This window comes from Candoia aspera, chromosome 15 (assembly GCF_035149785.1).
Source record: "Candoia aspera isolate rCanAsp1 chromosome 15, rCanAsp1.hap2, whole genome shotgun sequence".
Taxonomy (NCBI): Eukaryota; Metazoa; Chordata; class Lepidosauria; order Squamata; family Boidae; genus Candoia; species Candoia aspera.
Window position 1 is genome coordinate 16,470,351 of NC_086167.1, and position 17,714 is coordinate 16,488,064.

The window sequence follows — 17,714 nt, forward strand, 5'->3', positions numbered from 1 at the left end:
TTCCACCCACGGGGCTTTGCTCTGGCTGCTCAGCGTTTCCAGCTTCCAAGAAATCTGCGGGATGGGCCAGGCCAAGAACAAACAATTTGGTCCCAGAAATTTCCGGGCGGAATGGAGATGCAAACCTGGTCTCTGAATTTTCCAGCAGAAGAATCTGCCAGCATCCCTTAGGTCAGCCCCCACTGAGCTGGTCACGCATCGGGTCCTCCACCTGGGCCTGGAATAGCTCTCCAGCTGAGCAGCGTTTGCTCCCTCCTCCTAAGTTGACCCCAAACCTCCACCAAGGTTTGAGGCCATGGCGGTGGCCGTTTGCTCTTGGAAGAATCATTCCCTGCTGTTCAGGTTTTCCCTTTGGCATAGCCCACCCACCCAGTTGGGTGTGCAGCTCCAGGATGGGGCTGGATCCCGCTTGGCACGAGAGCATTGCGATGCTTTTGCCCTCGAGCCTGGCTTGCAAATGGCGCTTCAGACAGAAGGCCCCTGCCAGAACCCTAACTGGAACTGGGCTGCATGGGCCTGTCCAGGGATGGTGCTGGAATTCATGTTTCACGTTTTGTTCTGTTGCAAGCCATCCGCCCTTCCCACAGCGATATGCAAACTGTTGCCCAGCCGCCTCACTCCTCCCCCCCCCCCGATGTTGTGGTGGGATATGCCAGTGAACGGTGGCCTGCAAAAAACTCTTTAATTTCAGGGGCAGAGGCATTTGTGGGGACTGAAAAAAAACCTGGTTTCGCCAGCATATGCCGATCTTGAAAACAGAAGCACAATTGGAACTGGCTATTCCTTGGATGGGAGACCACCAGGATATCCCAAACCTGTGGTCTAGGCCAGCAGAACCTGTTGGAGGAAGGCAGCAGCACATTGCCTCCGTTCATGACCAGGAAACCTTCAGGAGCTGAGTTTGTCTGCAAGGAAAGGCCACTTTTTTTCTCTCTGGCTGCCTTGAATTGGATATTAGGACAAGCCATGAGCAGAAGTGATTCAGCCACTCATTACGAGCAAGTGCCTGTCTGTCTGGCCTGTTGACCATCAGGAAGGTATTCCGGATTCTGACTCTTCCTTGGGCGGGACCAGGGAGGCCAGACCCACGCATCCCCCCCATCGGCCGCAGGACCAGCCAGGCCTCCCCTCGCAGCCGGGATGGCTGTGTACCTGAACAAGGGGACTGGGGGGGAGTGCCCCCCCCCCGGCAGCAGGTGCTTCAAGGGGGGCGAATACGGTGCCCCAGTGGGGGGTGAATATGGTGCCCAGGGAGAGGGGCAGCTGCTGCGCTTTCATCCATTCCCGTTCCCTGCCGGCAGCTTGACCCTGAATGCAGTTGACGCAGTTCCAGGTAATAACCAGGGAGAAAGTGAGGAAAGTTACATGGCAACTCAATTATAGGAAATTGTAAAATTGCATTAGGGAAGGTGGTGTTTAACGGCTGATGCATTTGGACAATTTGTCTCTTTCTGACTTTGGGAAATTGATTAGCCATCAACACCCTTTCTAAGACGGACTTCACTCTCCCTTCCTCAGCGTATCTCTGAGGAGCCAGGCTGGGATCTGCCCCAGCCAGAGCTGGTTGCATCTGCCACAGGAGGTGTCTCGCACCGACCGGCACTGGCCCGTGGGTGGCCCGGCCTCCTCCCTGTGGTTCCATTCGACTTACTGATCTACCCGTTGGACCCCAGGACGAAGCTTGCCCACCCATCGACCCCCCGATGCAAAATTCAGGGATGTGGATCGAGCGGTGACCAATCCAGAAAAGCGGCCACCAACGGAAGCTGCCTTTAGCTTACAGCCTCCTGTTCTTAGCGTGTTTCAGTGACAAGTGAATCTGTCGACGCCTTCCTCTTCTCCCTCGATCCGCAGCGAGAAATTGCTCCTGCAGGTTGCCGGTGGGGACTGGGGGGGGTGCCAGCCTCCGCCGCTTGCAGAGTTGCTGTTTCATCCCAGTGACAGCAGGAGAAGCTTCACAAAGACGGCACCTGCGGGGTGTCACGATGGAACTGACCTCTGCCAAGGCAGGGCTCAGAGTGGGCCAGGGAGGGCGGCGTCCCCTCGGCTAGGGCACCAGCAGGGAGAATGACCAAGCTGTGGGCAGTGTGAGCCATCCCTGGGCCTCGAAAGCCTCACTGGGGCCACTGCCCTCCCTTGCCCAGGACTGGGCCTGCTCTCCCTTTGCCGCCCAGGTCGAAGATGGATGCGGGGACCAGGATTCCCCACCTCGCCTCCCCCAGGAAGGGAGATTTGCAGAGATGGAGCCCTCCACCCACCAGCTGTTTGGGGACGATGACCCACACCAGCGCATGGCTGCCGAGATTAATTCCCAGAAGTTTGCAGAGAGAAGATGAGTAATCAGAGCAGCTAATGCTAATTGGAGGACTGCATGCTGACACATTGATTTACAGGAGCGACTTAGAGGCGGCGCCGTGTCGGCAGCTTGTGGGTGCACTCAGGGCCCTTTTAGGCACACGCATGCACGGAAGACTCATGGCCTTCTGGCTCAGGGCTGGGGACGGCTGACCTGGCGGCGGGGGCTTTTCATGGTTGCCTTCACCACGGAAGCAGGGGCCGGTTGCCCAGCATCAACACCAGCCCGAGGTGGGTAGAACAGCCCTCCTGGTGTCTTCGTGCTTAGGAAAGCCTCTCCTGGCACCCCCCAGATTGGGCTTGGAAAAACTGGCTTGGAACTCAGGAAAGCTGATGGTCCATGCGAAAAATACTGGCCGGGTGGATCCACAGTCTCATTCCTAGTGTTCGTGTGGTTCCTCCTTCAGGCCCTCTGATTCCTTCAACAGTATTTGATCATAGCTCAGGGCAGCCCCCAGCTGACTCTGGCTAATCTCAGCCCGTTGGGGTCATCGGACCTGGACAGTGCTTGGATGGGGGACCACTTGAATGCTCCAGAGCTGGAGACTGGACTGGGAAGTCATAAAAAATCCCAGAAAAAGTTTCAGACCTGCCACTTTCACGCGCTCCTTCCTGATCCTCTGCAGGGGACTCTGAGTCTGTAGCCCCCCAGGGTGAGTGAGTGGGAATCTTCTTCGCCCCATCTGAATTCCCCGCATTTCTTTGGCCGGCTGAGAGGGTAATTAAAGAAGCAAAAACAGACATCCTCCTGTTTTGTTTTCAGTCCTCGTTTAAGGACTACTTCTTCAGCGACCATTTGAACTTACGACAGCGCTGAATGAGTGGTAGTTACAACCGGTCCTCGTATTTATGTTGGTTGCAGCATCCCCACAGTCACGTGATTGCAGTCTGGGTGCTTGCAATTATGATGGTCGCAGCGTCCCACAGTCACGTGATCGCCACTTGCAACCTTCTTTCCAGCTTCCTACAAGCAAAGTCAATGGGGAAGCCGGCAGGAGGTCGCAAATGGCAAGCATGTGATGTCCTCACTTAATGACCCATGGTGATTCACTTAACGACAGCAACTGGTAGTGCTGGCATTTCCATTGCTAAGTGGTGCAGTCACATGACTTCGCTCTTCACAGCTGTGTTGCTTAGTGATGGAAATTCTGGTCCCAACTGCCACTGTTAACCAAGGACAACCTGTATTCCCCCACCCCCCGATCCTTGCTTTACACAGTTTGTAGAATCCACACTTGCTGAGGGAACCCAAGAGGAAGAGTTTGCCTGCATCTCTCCAGAATTTCCCCTTTGGAGGCTTTGAAAAGACTGTCAAGACCCCTGAGTTTTGGACACAGAGACTTCATATGTGCATTCCCAAGGGCTGAGCCAGCCGGTGGAATAAAGAGGAGAGAAAAGAGCCGGGTGGGAAGTCCCAGTTAGCCCCACACCTTGCCGCCTCTAATGCACTGGTGGTGCTGCGCATCCCGAGGAGGGGTGCAGCGCCCTGTGTCCCGCCTGGGTGACAAAAAGTGGACGGAGATGGAGTCCCTGCAGGCCCAAGTCCCGTGTTCCCCTGGCCACTGTCCCCATTAGGTATTTTTAGCAGTCCAACCCTGCCCGTGTGGCTGGATCCCGTGGGGGGCCATCTTCAATGGGCTGCCCACCCCTCCCTCCGTCCCCCGCCTCCATGCCCTGCCCTTGTGCTTGCTCATCAATTCTTTATGGCAGTGCAGCATTAATAGGTTTCCAGGGTCCACTTAATATTCCCAGGGACATAAAGTGGAGGCTAATCAACCCATTTTAGCCAGAATTGCCCACACCCTGGTCGGGCTGCTGTAAAAACTGGTGCCCATGGAAGCATCTGTAATTAAGGCCTCCCTCCCGGTGAATCAATTTATAATGCGAGTGTTTCCCGCGTGCCCAGGCTTTTAGGCAGCTTTAACTCCAGCCGCCAACGACACTCTTCAATTAAGCAGCTGTGGATAATGGAGGCTTCAGGAAGAGGGAGAGGGAAGGAGAGAGCAAGAGGCCCACAGCTTGCTGTTTACCAGAAGGGACACACAAAAATAGATAGTTCTTTCCCCCTTTTGTGCAAAACATACACACGCACACACATACAAATAAAGCCACACGCATAGCTGATTGCACCACTCCGCTTGCCCAGAATTTCTGCACTGAGGCTAATAAGAAGGGGGACGCTCAAATGGGGAGGGGGATGGATTCCCACAATCCTCTTTGGTGCAAGCAAGAGATAAAAGGGGGTGGGGGGAAATTGCCGGCCAAGTTAATGACCATAATCAAGCTAAGCATAGCCTTGGGGAGGGGAAAGGGCTCTGAGCCCCCTTCCCTCTTCACCTGTAATAAGTCCGAGAGAGCTTTTCCAGCACAGCGTTTCCCCCTCCTCTCCTCTTCGGGCCCATTGGCACCAGAAGCAGAATGCGGGCATTTGCAAACGGCAAGGAGGTTCGGGGCCGGCGGGCCCTGGGCTGCTCGGATCAAGGGCCCAGTCGGAGGAAGCAGGCTGCAGACCCCACAGGGCCCCTCCCGTGGCCTTCCCCATGGCACGCCACCTCTTCCTGTGTGCCCGGAGGCGCCAGGGAGGGATCAGCGCCCTATGCCCATCCCCAGTGTCTGGTGAGCTTTTACAGCTGTTATGGCTGCCCGCCGGGAACCTTCCCCGGGGTCACCGCGACTTGGGGCCAGCAGGCGAAAGGATGCAGCTTCGCCGTTTTCCTGCTGGCTCTCCGCCCCCGGGGAGCAGCATGGAGCCTCTTCGGGGAAGAGTTCACCACTCTCCCTGCCCCCGCCCGTCCCGGGTGATCAAAGCAGCCGCTTCCGATTAGGAGAGCAAAAGGGCTGCCGGGACGCGGAGAAGGGGGCTCGCCTTCGGGTTTCATCGCGATGGGATGGGAGGAGCTCCGAGGAGGACTGGGGGCGGCCGAAGGTGGCCGACTGAACGGAGACAGAGCCTCACCTTCAAAACGGGCCTCCTCCCCCCACCTCCAGTAAATAAATGTCTGGCCTGTAACTCCCTGCCAAAGAAATCTTGGAATTCGTCATTCATTTGCTTGTTGTTTTGGCCTTGTTATTCCGACTCTCTAGAACCGTTTTTTAGAACTGCCAATATTTTTCCCATTTCCATCTGGAATTTCAGCAGCAACATGGTTGTTTGAAAAACGGGCAACATCCCAGCGGGAACCTGGCCAGGAAGCCTCCCTGCCTCTCCCTCCCTTGCTCCGGCTTTCCTTCTCGGCGCCCCCCACCCTGAAGGCGCCTTCCCAAGGAAGGAGCAATTCCTGCCGACCTGCCACCTGGGGAATCCTGACTTGAAGGGGGCAAGACCTGGCATCAAGTCCCCCTGCGCCCAGCGAGCCTTGTCTGTTAGGCATCGATCCTTCTTATGCCAAAGAGGCCTTGGACTGCACCAGCTGACCGATAACTTTTCATCGATCCCTTTGATTTGGCACACGCCCGCCTTCCCTGCCATGGGGCCAGCCTGCAATTTCTTGCAAGGTTGTGGAAGGGAACTGCTGTTTCTGAAGATGCCCCAAGTACATTTTGGAAACTTTCCCAAGTGAGAATGGTTCGGGGTAACCTTGCTGAGCAAACAAGGGGAAGGGAAGTCTCAAGGGGTCTTTCACAGAATGATGTGGGAAGGGGGTGTGAGTTTTATGGGGCAAGCCTGGCTCTTTGCTGCCCCCCCATCCCTCTGAAAACCTCTTCAAAGGCCGGCTGCAACTTCCCCTTGTTTATTGGCTCAGATGTCGGCACCATCCCTTCTCCCGCCTCTGTTTGCAATCAAAGAACATCGGAAGTCCGTTGCAGGACTGTCTTCCCATTAAAGATCAAAGTCTTACAGGAGCAACTGATTCCAGAGGTGCTGGAAGACCCTGTTGTTCAAGGAAGCAATAAAGGAGACGGGCCTTTTGCATCCCTCTGGTGAATTGGGCTGCCTGTCAAATGGCTCATCTTTGATTTCATGAGCCTCCCCTGCAGTTTTGGGTAGCAGTGTCTGCCAGACTCTTGGGGGTCTTTTCTTTACCCTTTCCCGACCCCATCAGCTCTTGCCCGAGGCCAGTTTGGGCCTGTTTCAGCCAGGGTGCCATGCCATTCTGCTAAGGCAAGATATTAGCGCAGGCTTGCACGGAAGAAGACCCAAGCCACCCCTGGGCTTGATAGATGTTGCTCAGTCTGTCTCTGCCAAGTTGCCAAGGCCTGGCCCGATGGGAGTCGGTCTCTGGGTAATGAATGCAGATAAAGTGATCCAAAATGGAAACGCTTTAATGGAGTTCAGATTGTTTTTGAGGCAGAGTTTAATTGGGACAGTTCACTGGGGCATTATGCGTGTGTTGAGATGAGATAACCGGGCCTTCGAGTTGTCTTCAGCGACCGCCAGCCTCAGAGATCAATCACTCTCTGCTTGAGTTTCCAAATATTCCAATTCCATCATATATGGAATATGGCAAGACAGACAATCCTTGAGGGACATGAAAAAGGTCGCCCAAGACTTGGAGGGCGCATGATGTTGGCTTTTGAAAGGGGAATCTCCTCCCTCATCTTCCACCCTTCCTTCTTGGACGTGGGGGGTGGGGCCACAGTGGAGAAGAACCTGCCAACACCCCAGCAGCATTTCTGCACCCTCAGGGCAGCATGGCCCTGCAAAGAGCACCACTCACCTCATTGCGCTCCCTGACGTGGGAAGCCAAGAGAAGACCGCCCCCTGAACCGGAGACGGTCAGCCTCTTTCAGTAAACAGGAAACCCACCCCATTTATGGACCCGGTTGCAGAAAGGGGAGGCAGCCCCTTTGGTATCCCCCCCAACCCCTCTGGCCTGTTTCTCACAACGGATGTCACCTTTGTGTTGCCATTTCCCTTGATCTCTCCCCCTCCGCGAGACAGACCTGCCCCCCCCCAGCCAGAAAGCTTTTTCCACCAGGGTCCTTTCCTTGCCCTCCCCTCTTCCTCCTGCACTTACTTGGAGCAAGATCGGCACTCCGGTCCGTTAAAACACAGCCTTCCCATCCCCCTCGTCACCGTGACCGCAGGCCCCTGTCGGGGCTCGGAATAGACCGTCTGCGGCTTCTCTTCTCAGCTGAGGCTGGGTGAGATTGCACAGTTTTGTTTCATGTTTGCCCCTTGGGTGGGCTGTGAATCTCCAGGCTGGGAGCTGGTTAGTTGAAACTGGGACACGGCCATTTCTAATCCCTCCCCGGTGGCCTGGCTTGATGCTAAAACAGTGTTTTGTCTCAGGACTTTGTGGCCCCAGCGGACCTCAGCCTGTGGTGATGCTAGACCGAGTGGGGATTTTCAGAAGTCGGCGAAGAGCGAGGGTTGTGCTCCCCATCCCTCTCTGACTGGGGCCAACACTGCCCAGTTTTGCTCAGCAAGGCTCTTGTGGCGACGCAGAGCGAGGGGAGCATTTTCAGCCTTTGCTCCAAAGGAACCCTTTGGCAAGTCTCTTGACCCCTCCTTAAAGACTGGCCAAGGGGGGATGCTTTCTGCAGCCCGCAAAACCAAAGACCATTTGAGCCCTCTTCAGGCTCTGCCTCTAGAGCAGCGCACAGGGAAAGGAGGCTGGTGTCTGAAGGGGCAGCTTGGAGGAAGCCGGCTCTTGCATTTCCTCTCCTCTCTGTCTGGACATGTGCCAACCCTGCATGGCTCGAGCACCTGCACAGCCATTGCAGGGGGGAATAACACCATCACATCGTGCTCAGAGCATCCTGGGCAGGAATAGGATGCTTCTCTAGGGCCCCGGTCAACCCCAAACGGGGGCTGGGTCCCTCCAAGGTTCTCTCTGTTCCACCTTCACTGGTGCCCTCCGGGCTCCTTCCTTGGCTCAAGCAGGCGGAAGGAACTGCTTCCTGCTGTGGGTTGGGAGGCAGGTTTCATATCTCCAGCCCATGCTCAGAATAAAAAAGTTGCCCTGAAACATTCTGGGGCGGGTCAGGCCTGGGCTCCTGATCCCAGTCCTGCTGAGAGTGAAGACCTTGCAAGCAGAGATTCTGTTTTCCTGGCCCAGAAAAAGCGCCTGCCTTTTGAGGGCTTGTTTTCCTTTGACTTTGGCCACATGGCTGGTTGCCTGCAACTTCAAAGGCCGGCAAGACGTGGGGTGGGGGTGGGGGGGCTGAAGGGCCCTGATGAGCTTGCAAAGGACACTGTTTTCCAGGGGTGCCTGCTTGCACCTTGCGAGCATGGCACTAGATGGGTTGTGCGCGAAACGGTTATGAATTCAGCTGAGCTGCGGCAGAGAGTAAAGGGGCAACTATTAATTAAATTCTGGCATCTGGAAAGGCAGATTCTGAGGTGGGTACGGGTTCTCTCTCGGCATGTCCTTCAGCCTATTGTTTCCTCACCCGTGCGGGGAAGGTTTTGTAGCGGCCAAGACGCGCTGATCTCCCCGCATTGATGGCTGAGCCAATCAATGCTATCTTCTCTTCCCATGCCTGCACGCCCATTGATTTTTGTTGTTGTTGTTACCTCTCTGTTTATGTAATGTCTGAACTTTGCACAACTCAACCGTTTAATGTGCAGAAAAGGAGGCCCGTTGCCATGAAAACACAGCTCCCGATGACAGCATAATGCGGAGTGAGCCCTGCTTGCTTGGACTGCACGGAACGTATTTTAACCTTGGTAAGTCAATAACTTTGTAGAAAAGAAAGCCGGATCTGATGGGGCTTTCGGTGCGTCAAACCTGGAGAAGACGGGCCAGCTTTTAATTCCCAGGAAATCTCTCTATTGCTACAGGAGCGCAGAGCTATTAGGAGAAAATGCTTAGTGTATCTGAACCACAGAAACACGGCCTGGTTGCTGTCGCTGTTGCTGTTATTATTTGCACTCTCTAGGAACAGCCAAGCAGGGGAAGGCCAGGGATGTGTCTCTGGGATGGGCCGATTCCTGGGGCACAGGCTGCCAAAGGGGCAGAGGAGATCGCGGGGCAGAGGCAGGGAGGGGAGGGGCTGGAGCTGCCTGCTTCTGGGCCAGAGGTGCTGGCTGAGGATAATAGGATTTGTGGTCTGGAGCAGATGTTCTTGCAGTTGTGGGCGACATGAATCCCTGACCTGGGTGTTCCTGTCCAGAAAAACTGCCTTCAGAGAAGACAAATAAAAACGTATTTGTGTTCAGAAGAAAACCTAACTGAGCCTGGTGGCCTGGCTTGCTCCAGCAACCTTTTCCCCCATTGAGCCTGGACTGAAAGTCCCGCAGTCGGATCAGGCGGGTCAGAAGGAATTGCAGCCCAGCACTGGGTTAGGGAAGATTTGGGGGCAGAAGCAGTTTTGCTGAACTCATGGACCAGCCTGGCTGGGGATGATGGGAGTGGCCCAGGACGTTTGTCTAATAAGGCTTTTAGAACTTGAGCCCAAATCACATACCCACAATTTCAAAAATGCACCACGAAAATCAATGGCAGAAGCATAAAAGTTGCCATGCAGCTGCAATATCATCCCAGGGAATTTATTTTTATTAATTTATTAGTTGTATACCCCCCTCCTTCGGGAACTCGAAGAAAAGCTCATTAAAAACCCGCATTAAAATCTCATTAGCTCTTAAAAGGGAAACGAGAGATTAAAGGGGCAACGGGAAGAGGACAGGCGGGCTCGGGACGGGCATCCGGGCCACCGGCCGCTCCTCGCGCCGCCCGGGCGCGCGAGCCCACTTTCGAATCCGGCCGCGTGGCTGCCGAGGCCCCGCCCACTCCGGCGGGGGGAGGACGCTTCGTGGCGTCGCCCGGGCAACCCCGGCCCGGGGATAATGGGGGGCGTGGCCCGGCCGCGTGTACCTCGAGACGGGGAGAGCGCAGGAGGCGCGCGCCCCGCGCGGCTCAGTGTCGCCGGCGCCGCCGCGGAGGGAGGTTGCGGCCGGAGCCTTCCGCTTCGTGGAGCCGGCGAGGCCAGGCGCCGATCCCGCCGCCGCGGAGAGCGAGGCGGAGCCGTCCGTGCCGTCTGCGGGCGGTTGCCGCGCTGCTGCTCGCCCCAGCCGGCCACCCACCTCGGGAAAAGAAGCCGGGGCCGGGCGGAGCTGCGTTCCCCCAAGCCCAGCGCTCCGGGAGACCGAGCCGCCTCGCTGCGCTCAGCATCCGCACTCCGCATCCGCACCCGCGCCCGCACGGCCGCGGCGGGTCCCCGGCCCGGGAGAGGGGCCGCGTCCTGCCGCCCGGCTCTGCGCGCGCCCCGGGGAGCCCGCGCGCTGCCCCTTCGCCCGTCCGCCCGCAGCTGCTCGGGGCCGGCTTGCGGCGTGGCGCGGCGGCGGCGGCGGCGGCACACAAAGGGACCAGCCCCGCCGCCCCTCCGCCCTCCTCCATGTCGTCTGGGCTGCTCCGGCTCCGCCGCGCGCGGCCCCGGCAGGATGTGAGCCCCGCTGGCGGCTGGCGACCCCCGCAGCGCCCCGGCCGGGCGACGCCGCGCCCGGGCTGCCCGTGAGGATCGCGGCGGCGGGCGGCGCCCCCCTCGGGCGGACGGCGGCTCTCCCCGGCGAGGCACCGCGGCGCTTCTGGCTCCGCTCTCCCTTCATGGCCGCGAGGACCCGGCGGCGGCGGCGGCGGCGGCTGCTGCTCGCGGCGGAGGCGCCCTGAGGCCGATCCGGAGCCGCGCCGAGATGGTAAACCGGGTTGGGCGGGCGGCGGCGGGGGGGATCGGCCCCTGCCCCCGCTTCTCTTGCCCGGGCGCTCGCCGCTGCGGCTGCCGGGCCGAGGCGGGGGCGCGCGCCCCTGGGCGGGAGGCCCCCTCGGCCCGGCTGGGGATGATGGAGATGGGACAGTCCGCCCCGTCCTTGCTTGCCCGTTCCCCGCCCGCTGGCCCTGGCGATCTGCCCAGTGGCAGGCGGTCCCTAGGGGGGAAGCCTCAAGGAAAAGCTGCCGGCAGCTGATAAGCCCCCCACAAAACCCTGACGGGTCCCCGAGTGCGTTGCTTTGCTCAGGTGGGGGGGCTCAGGACCCGGGACCCCCGCCGGTTGGGGTCTGGTTGGAGGAGGTGCGTCTGGTGGGCCGATGGGGCCAAGGCTGGTTCCCGGGGCTCTCGAGGGGCCCGAGGGCAGCTGCCGGCCCGGCCGCTGGGGGTCCGCGTGGTCTTGGCTTTGGCCAGTGTCTCCCCTCCCAGCCAAGTGGGTGGTCTCCACTTGGAAGCGACAAAACGTGCTGGTGCTTGGGTGAAGGTTGATGGGAGTTATTGGCGTCTGTCGCCCCCCCAAGCCAGCCTTGGGGGCAGCGGAGAGCCTTGCTGTCTCTTGGGGGCTTTCAGGAGAGGCCTCTGACACCCCCCCCAGAAACCCTTTGGGGCAGGGAGGCTCTGCTGCAGCAAAGCAGCCCCTCTTGCCCCCTCCGTGCCTTCTGGACATGCCCACAAACTCCAAGGGCCAGGAGGCCGGAGAGAGGGCATCGGGGAACCCAGAGCCTGCGGAGGGTGCCAGGGATGATCGGGCCAAGTTGGAGCCTTCCTGGGTTCCCTCAAAGCCCTAAGAAGCAACATCCCCCCGCCCCACGTTCACACACACGCCCCGCCTGGCCCAGAAACAGTCCACCCTGGAAGGGCAAGGGCAGGTGCGCTTCCAGCAAGGGGGAAGCGGTTTCCCTGTGGGGCAGTTTCTGGGATGCTGGCTTGATGGGCGTCTGCAGACTGAAAGGAAGTTGCAGGGGGGGCAGCGGGGGAGTCCCACATTTGGCTTTGGCAGGTGCTGCTGTTTGCAGCCGGGGTGCTTAACTCCCTCGCAAGGCGCTCTGCCCTTGAGCCACCCCAGAGCTGTCAGCTGCCGAGCACACAAGGCCTGCTTTCTTTTTCCGAATGGGGAGGAAGAAATGCTGCTGCTGCTGCTGGACTGCAAAGCGAAGGCCTGATGGATGGTGGCGGGGCAGGGCGAGGCGCAAAGGGGGAGCCTCTGCGATTATTTATTATCCTCCCTCGCTGCCCCGGAAAGCGAGCATAAAAGGGCCAAACAGCCCAGGGACAGGAAGGGAAAACTTCCGCAGCTTGGGCCCTTGGAGAGTTTTGGCTTGGAGAAGGCACAGTGGACAGGGTGAAAGGAGGGTGCTTTTGCTGATTTCTCCAGAGCAGGAGGAAGGCGTGGAGCTCTGTCTGCAGAGCAGGGGAGCTGGTGTTAGGCTCCCTGCAAGGCCTCCGAGGCAGAGTCGAGCCGGGTCTCGGCCGCTGGAACTGGAAGTCTCGAGGCAGGGGCTCCTGCCCAGCCCGGTCAAGTCTTTGGTCTGCCAGAACAAGAGACATAGTTGGTCCAGACAATTTGGGCCGTTAAGTCTCCCCAGGCTGCAGGGTCTCTTTCTGCTCAGCCGGCCCCGGCCCAAGGAGAGTGGCTTCTGCTGACCGGCAGGCCCTTTGGCCCATCAAGCCCACCCTTGTCATGGAGTGTCCAGCAGGGCCTCTGCCTGGAACTCCTGCCGGTGAACCGGGTGCCGCGTGTCCACCCTTCCCCGTCCTCTGCAAGGCTCTGTGGCGGTGGGTGAGCCAGGTCTGCCTGGCGCTGTCCAGGTTGGGCTCTGGGCATTTGGGTCCGTGGGTCAAGTGCGGGCTTCTGCTTTTGGACATAAGTGCCTAATTGTGCAAAGTGTGTTAGATGACGTGAGCAGAATATGTAGACTTTTTTCTCTATCTTTGCCAGCTTGATTGGAAGAAAAGTTTGCAAATTTTGTTGGATGGAATGAAAAAGGGTCATGATGTCAGGGCTGGAGCGGGAGAAAAACGTTTCTCTTTAGCCAGGCCCTTAAATTTTAATGAATTTATTGGGTCCTGTTCGATTTTTGTGTGGTTTTCGTTTTTATTACGATGCAAGTTCCCTGAAGTATCCAGGCTGAACATGTGGCTGCTGTATCAGCTAATAAAGCAAGCCGGTTTATGAGTGGCTGCGAACCCTTTTTTCGGATGGTCTAGGATGAAAAATTCTGTGAAATGTTAAGGTCTGCCTGCTTGTGATGTGAATCTGCTCAAGTGAAACATGCAGAGATGTAGCCCCTTATTGTTGGCCACATTTCCACTCAGAAATGTGTGACTCGCCTTGACTCCTTTAGAAGTGCTTTTGAGACAAAATTGTGAAATACCATCTTAGAAAAGTGAAGAGGTGGTTCGTGAGATTCGGAACGGCAACATGATCATGATTGCAAAGAGAAAGAAGAGGCAAAAGACTTGGAGCATCCTTGAGCCTGTAAGGGATTAGGAACTCATTTCTGTTCTCTTCCTTTCTCTCTTGAGAACGACTTTTCCCCCTGGAATCTTATATCATCTGCCTGGTGAAGAACTCTGCAGGACTCAAAAGCTTGCACAGTTGCTTTGCTTGATCCACCTGTGGATCCTGGGTGCTTCTTTCTTATGGGCCAGAGAGGGGGCCTTGTTTCCTTTTATCTCATTAGGGGCATTTACTCGACATCCTTACTTGGAGAAGGAAGTGCCCAGAATCAGCCCTTTGCATCTTTAAAAGCCTCTGAGAGCAGGGGCGTGCCCTTCTTCTCTGCCTGCAGATCCGCTCCTGGCTTGAACAGGTCAATAAATCTCCACTCTGCCTCCTCCCTCTCAGTTTCACACCGCAAGATATTTCAAGTCTAAAGAGGGAAGGGCATTAAAAATTTAAGCCTGGAAGCCACGGAATCCTCCATTGCCCAAGGCTGCAGCTCCAGGGAGGAGTGACAAACAGGCCCTTTGAATGGCTCCCCTCTTGCAAGGGGGGCGGTCTGGTCTGTCCCCTTCCCTTCTGGGGTTCAGCAAGGGCTGCCCGTGGCGGGTGCCCAGGGGGGGCATCTGCAACTCCGGGAGATTTTTAAGGCCCCTTCTTGGGGGGCGGCCTTCAACTTGGGGGGCAGGGCAGGGTTTGTGGCACACGGCCAGTGCCCGTTTTTTCGCTCAGGTGAGTAAGAATCATGGATGGCTCAGTTTTCCAACCTAGAGAAACTTTCAAGGCCAGGTGAGGTGGTAACATCTGCCTGCCTGCCCTGTTGCGCTCCCTAAACTTCCGATAAATGGAGCTCTGGTCTGCTTTTGGATTTCTGGTCTTGAAAGCACATTTTATTTCCCCTTGGCAGGATGGCTAGAGGGGTCCTGACCAGAATTGTCGATTGGATCCTTATCTCTAATTCGGATTTGGAGCAGCTGGTCCACGCAACCGCTCGGTTTGGGGACTTGACGGGACGGCCTGCGAGCTGACTCAGGGTCAACTCTCCACATCGCCCACATTGTAATATTATTTCCCTTGCTGAAGCACCCTCTCCTGCCCAAAAGGAAAACTGGTTTTTCAGAGGGGGGAGTTGTTCCAAGTTAAGTAAGGATGCAGTAAAAGATGGGGGCGCATCTTTCTGCCTGATCTTCCCGCTTGGGGTTTTAGCTTCAGAAAGTTGGGTGAGGAGCACCTGCTTGTGCTTGGCTGTCTCCACTGGGGGGGTGGATCCGTGTGGGTCCGTGCCAGCCGTTGTCACCTGTGTGTGTTTGGGCATGATTTCCCCCTGCCTGAGCTGGTGGCGGCATAGGCATCTTCCCTTCCTCTTGTTTTCTCCCCAGCTGGGCAGGGAGGTGGGGGCTGATCCAAAGTCTGCACATGCCCCCCCCCGCCCCCCCCATGACTTTCCATGGCTGAGAAAGGATTTGACCCAGACCTCCGTGTTCCTTTCTTGCTGCGGCTGCTGCCTGGGAGGGGTGTGCATGGTGCCTTACGGGGAGTGTGCCAGTGGGTGAAGTTTGCAACCCCTGGAGCTGCCTGATGAAATCTGACCGCTCGCGAGGCGAGGCTGACGGAAGTGAACAGCAGCAGAGGGGAAAAGGGTTGGAGGGCTCTTTCAAAGGCCCACGGCCCCTCATGCCCGAGGTTTGCCTCTCCCACGAGTCGGATTCCAGGGCCAAAATCGTGTGCAACTGACCCATGCTGTGGTGGGGATTTTGCTTGGGTTGTTGGAGCAAGTGGAGAGAGGGGGCTGTTTTCCTGAGCGGAGGTCTCTGATTCTGCAGCATTACTCACCCAGGGCACGCACGTTTATATTCCGTTCCGTCTCGCTCAGTCTTTCGGATAAAGTGACGATGTGCGTACCGCCATTTCCCCCCAGATCTGAGGCCCTCCACATGGGGTGGTGCGCTTGGCTAAGGATGGTACGCTGCCTTGGTATGCCATGCGTTTTTGTTACTGTAGGTTGAACCCGTGTTTAAGCTCCTAGTCCATATTGTGGATGCGCTAAAGATTGGAAAGCAACCTGAACCCAAAAGCCAGGATCTTGTTTTTCTTCTTTCTCTGCTTGCGGGATTTCACTGTATTGTAGACCTTGACTTCCACACGTGCGCAGGACGGTGTGGAGATTCAGGAAAGGGTTGGGCCTGAAAGTCTCGCCTTGATGCCCTGGCAGTCTGTGAGAGGCGCTTGGAGGGAGAAGGAAAGGGGTCCCCCCCTCCAGAAAACAAGGGGATGCTTTAGGCTTGCAGGTCTTTTCATGCCAGCTGGCTGGCCGGCGGGGGGAGGGACCGCTGGGCCTTCCTTCTCTTCCTCCTGCCAGGTGCATTCTTGGGGAAAAGCTAATATTCGCGCAAGGTAATTCAATCAAAGGGCGATTCCTCTTGGCTAAGGCGGGAACAAAGCCGCACACAAAAGCCAGGCTTTATTACCTCCTCCTCACCCGGAGAATTGCTTTTCTCCCTTGAGTGAGCCGGCTAAAGCTGGCTTTATTATGTTAACCTATTTGTGTGTCAAGAGCTATTGTGCGGCTGCCTGTCGCTGTTTGTGTTTGCTTGGCACCGCAAGGGAAGGGCGAGGGGGGGAAATGGCTGGTCGGTCGGCCACTCCAGGGGCACTGCCTGGTTGCTAAGGACTTGCTTGCCTGCACTTGCTTCTCTCCCAAGGAGATGCCCTCCATAATTATCAGCCGGCTGACACTGGTTGAAAGCTGCCTAACGCTGTCTCTGCGTGTGCATGTGCCTCTTTGGGAAAAACAGAATCTGAGTGGTGGTTCAGCCTTGGCTGCGGATTTAGATGATAAGGGGCAGAGAGGGATTTGTCCTCCCAGGGTGCGCGTGCACTTGCACACCTTCGTGTGAGTCACGGCCTTGCTGTCTCGCCCAGGGCTGCCAGGCCCGGGATACCTGCAAATTTCTGAGATCTTTCTCCCCTGCTCAGCCAGTGCAGGATCATTGTGGGCCAGGGATAAGGACTGAAACAGTGAGCATCCATCACTTTTCCAGTGAAATGCTTGACCCATTTGGCGGTCAAGTCAAGCAGGAGCCAGGGGCCTGTGGGGGGGAGTCTCATCCTGCTGACCCTACAAGGCGTTGGTGGGCTTCCAATGTGGATTTCTTTCCAGAATGGAAAACTTGAATCCTGGGATTTGAGGCCTGGATGAGGTTAGGGGACCTGTTTGCTCCTGGTCATAACTTCCTTGGAAGTTGCATTTCTGTGGCGGGCGATTCTTCTCTTCCGGCTTCACCCATTCCACCCGGGGACCCTGCAGGTGGGTGAAGGGGCTTGGAGCCCCCTGCCACCAAGGCCGGGCAGCAAGGTCGGAAGAGCAGGCTGAGGCGCCTGGTGAGGCCTTCTATGTGGGCACTTAGCGCGTCCGAATTATGGAAGCTGCATTTCTGGAATTTCCATTTCCAGAAGAAATTGCCAGCTGCAGCCTCTCCTGATTTTTCCTAGCTTGGTTGGCTGTGAGTGATATCGCCCCCCCCCCGATGCTCGAGCCCTCTGCTCCCCCCCCTGGTTTTGAACTTTGGGCCTGCAGAGTCCAGTTTCGAGGTCATTGCAGTCCCTGGTTTCACAGGTCCGCTCCCAGATTTACGCAGACGCACCGAGGACAACAGGCTTTCCTTGCAAGATCGGACCGTCCGAGTGACTGGAATTCTCCCGTTCAGAACAACTGCTCGAAACAGGGATTGCAGTCCAGCCTCGTTGCTCGGCCCCCCTCAGTGTCTCAGGGCCGTGGCTTTCTTCCCAGCCGCACCCCCCCCCTTTCCTGGGGTCTTGCGGTGGCTCTTTGCTGGAGAGGCACAGAAAGGAATCTATTTATGACTGCTGTAAACAACCTTTCAATAAAAACAAGTTAATGGCCTGAAACCGACAAGAGCCTGCTGGGAATTTTTTATTGCCTGGGAAGACAATATTGGCGCTTTTAAGTCCCCTCCCTGGCAGGCTGCACTTGGCCCCCAGCCTTTCAGCCTCCTGAACTCCCCTCACACGGCCCCCGCCTCCTGCTGCCCCAGCCAGCCGGCCAGATGCTGGAGGTCCTGCAGGACCGGTGCAGGCGTTTCTGGCTCCCTGGGAGCCAAATGAATTTCGCCTCTTGCGGGTTGCTGGTCGAGTCGGATCGAACAGAAGGAAGGGGGGAAATACGCCTCGCCCTAAGATTTTAATTGCCTTGCATTTTCCCTCCTGCAGATCAGTGAATTGGCATTTTAATTCGAGAGAAAGGATCCTG

At 57.0% G+C, this 17,714-nt stretch overlaps 1 protein-coding gene across 1 annotated transcript in view; it reads left to right on the forward strand.

The window, feature by feature from the left end:
* The first annotated feature begins 10,451 nt into the window (after window positions 1–10,451).
* FAM222A (family with sequence similarity 222 member A) overlaps window positions 10,452–17,714 on the forward strand; it is a 37,969-nt gene continuing 30,706 nt past the window's right edge. Inside the window, exon 1 of the mRNA XM_063315502.1 lies at window positions 10,452–10,933. The gene's annotated coding sequence lies outside the window, so the exon portion shown is untranslated. The remainder of the gene's footprint in view (window positions 10,934–17,714) is intronic.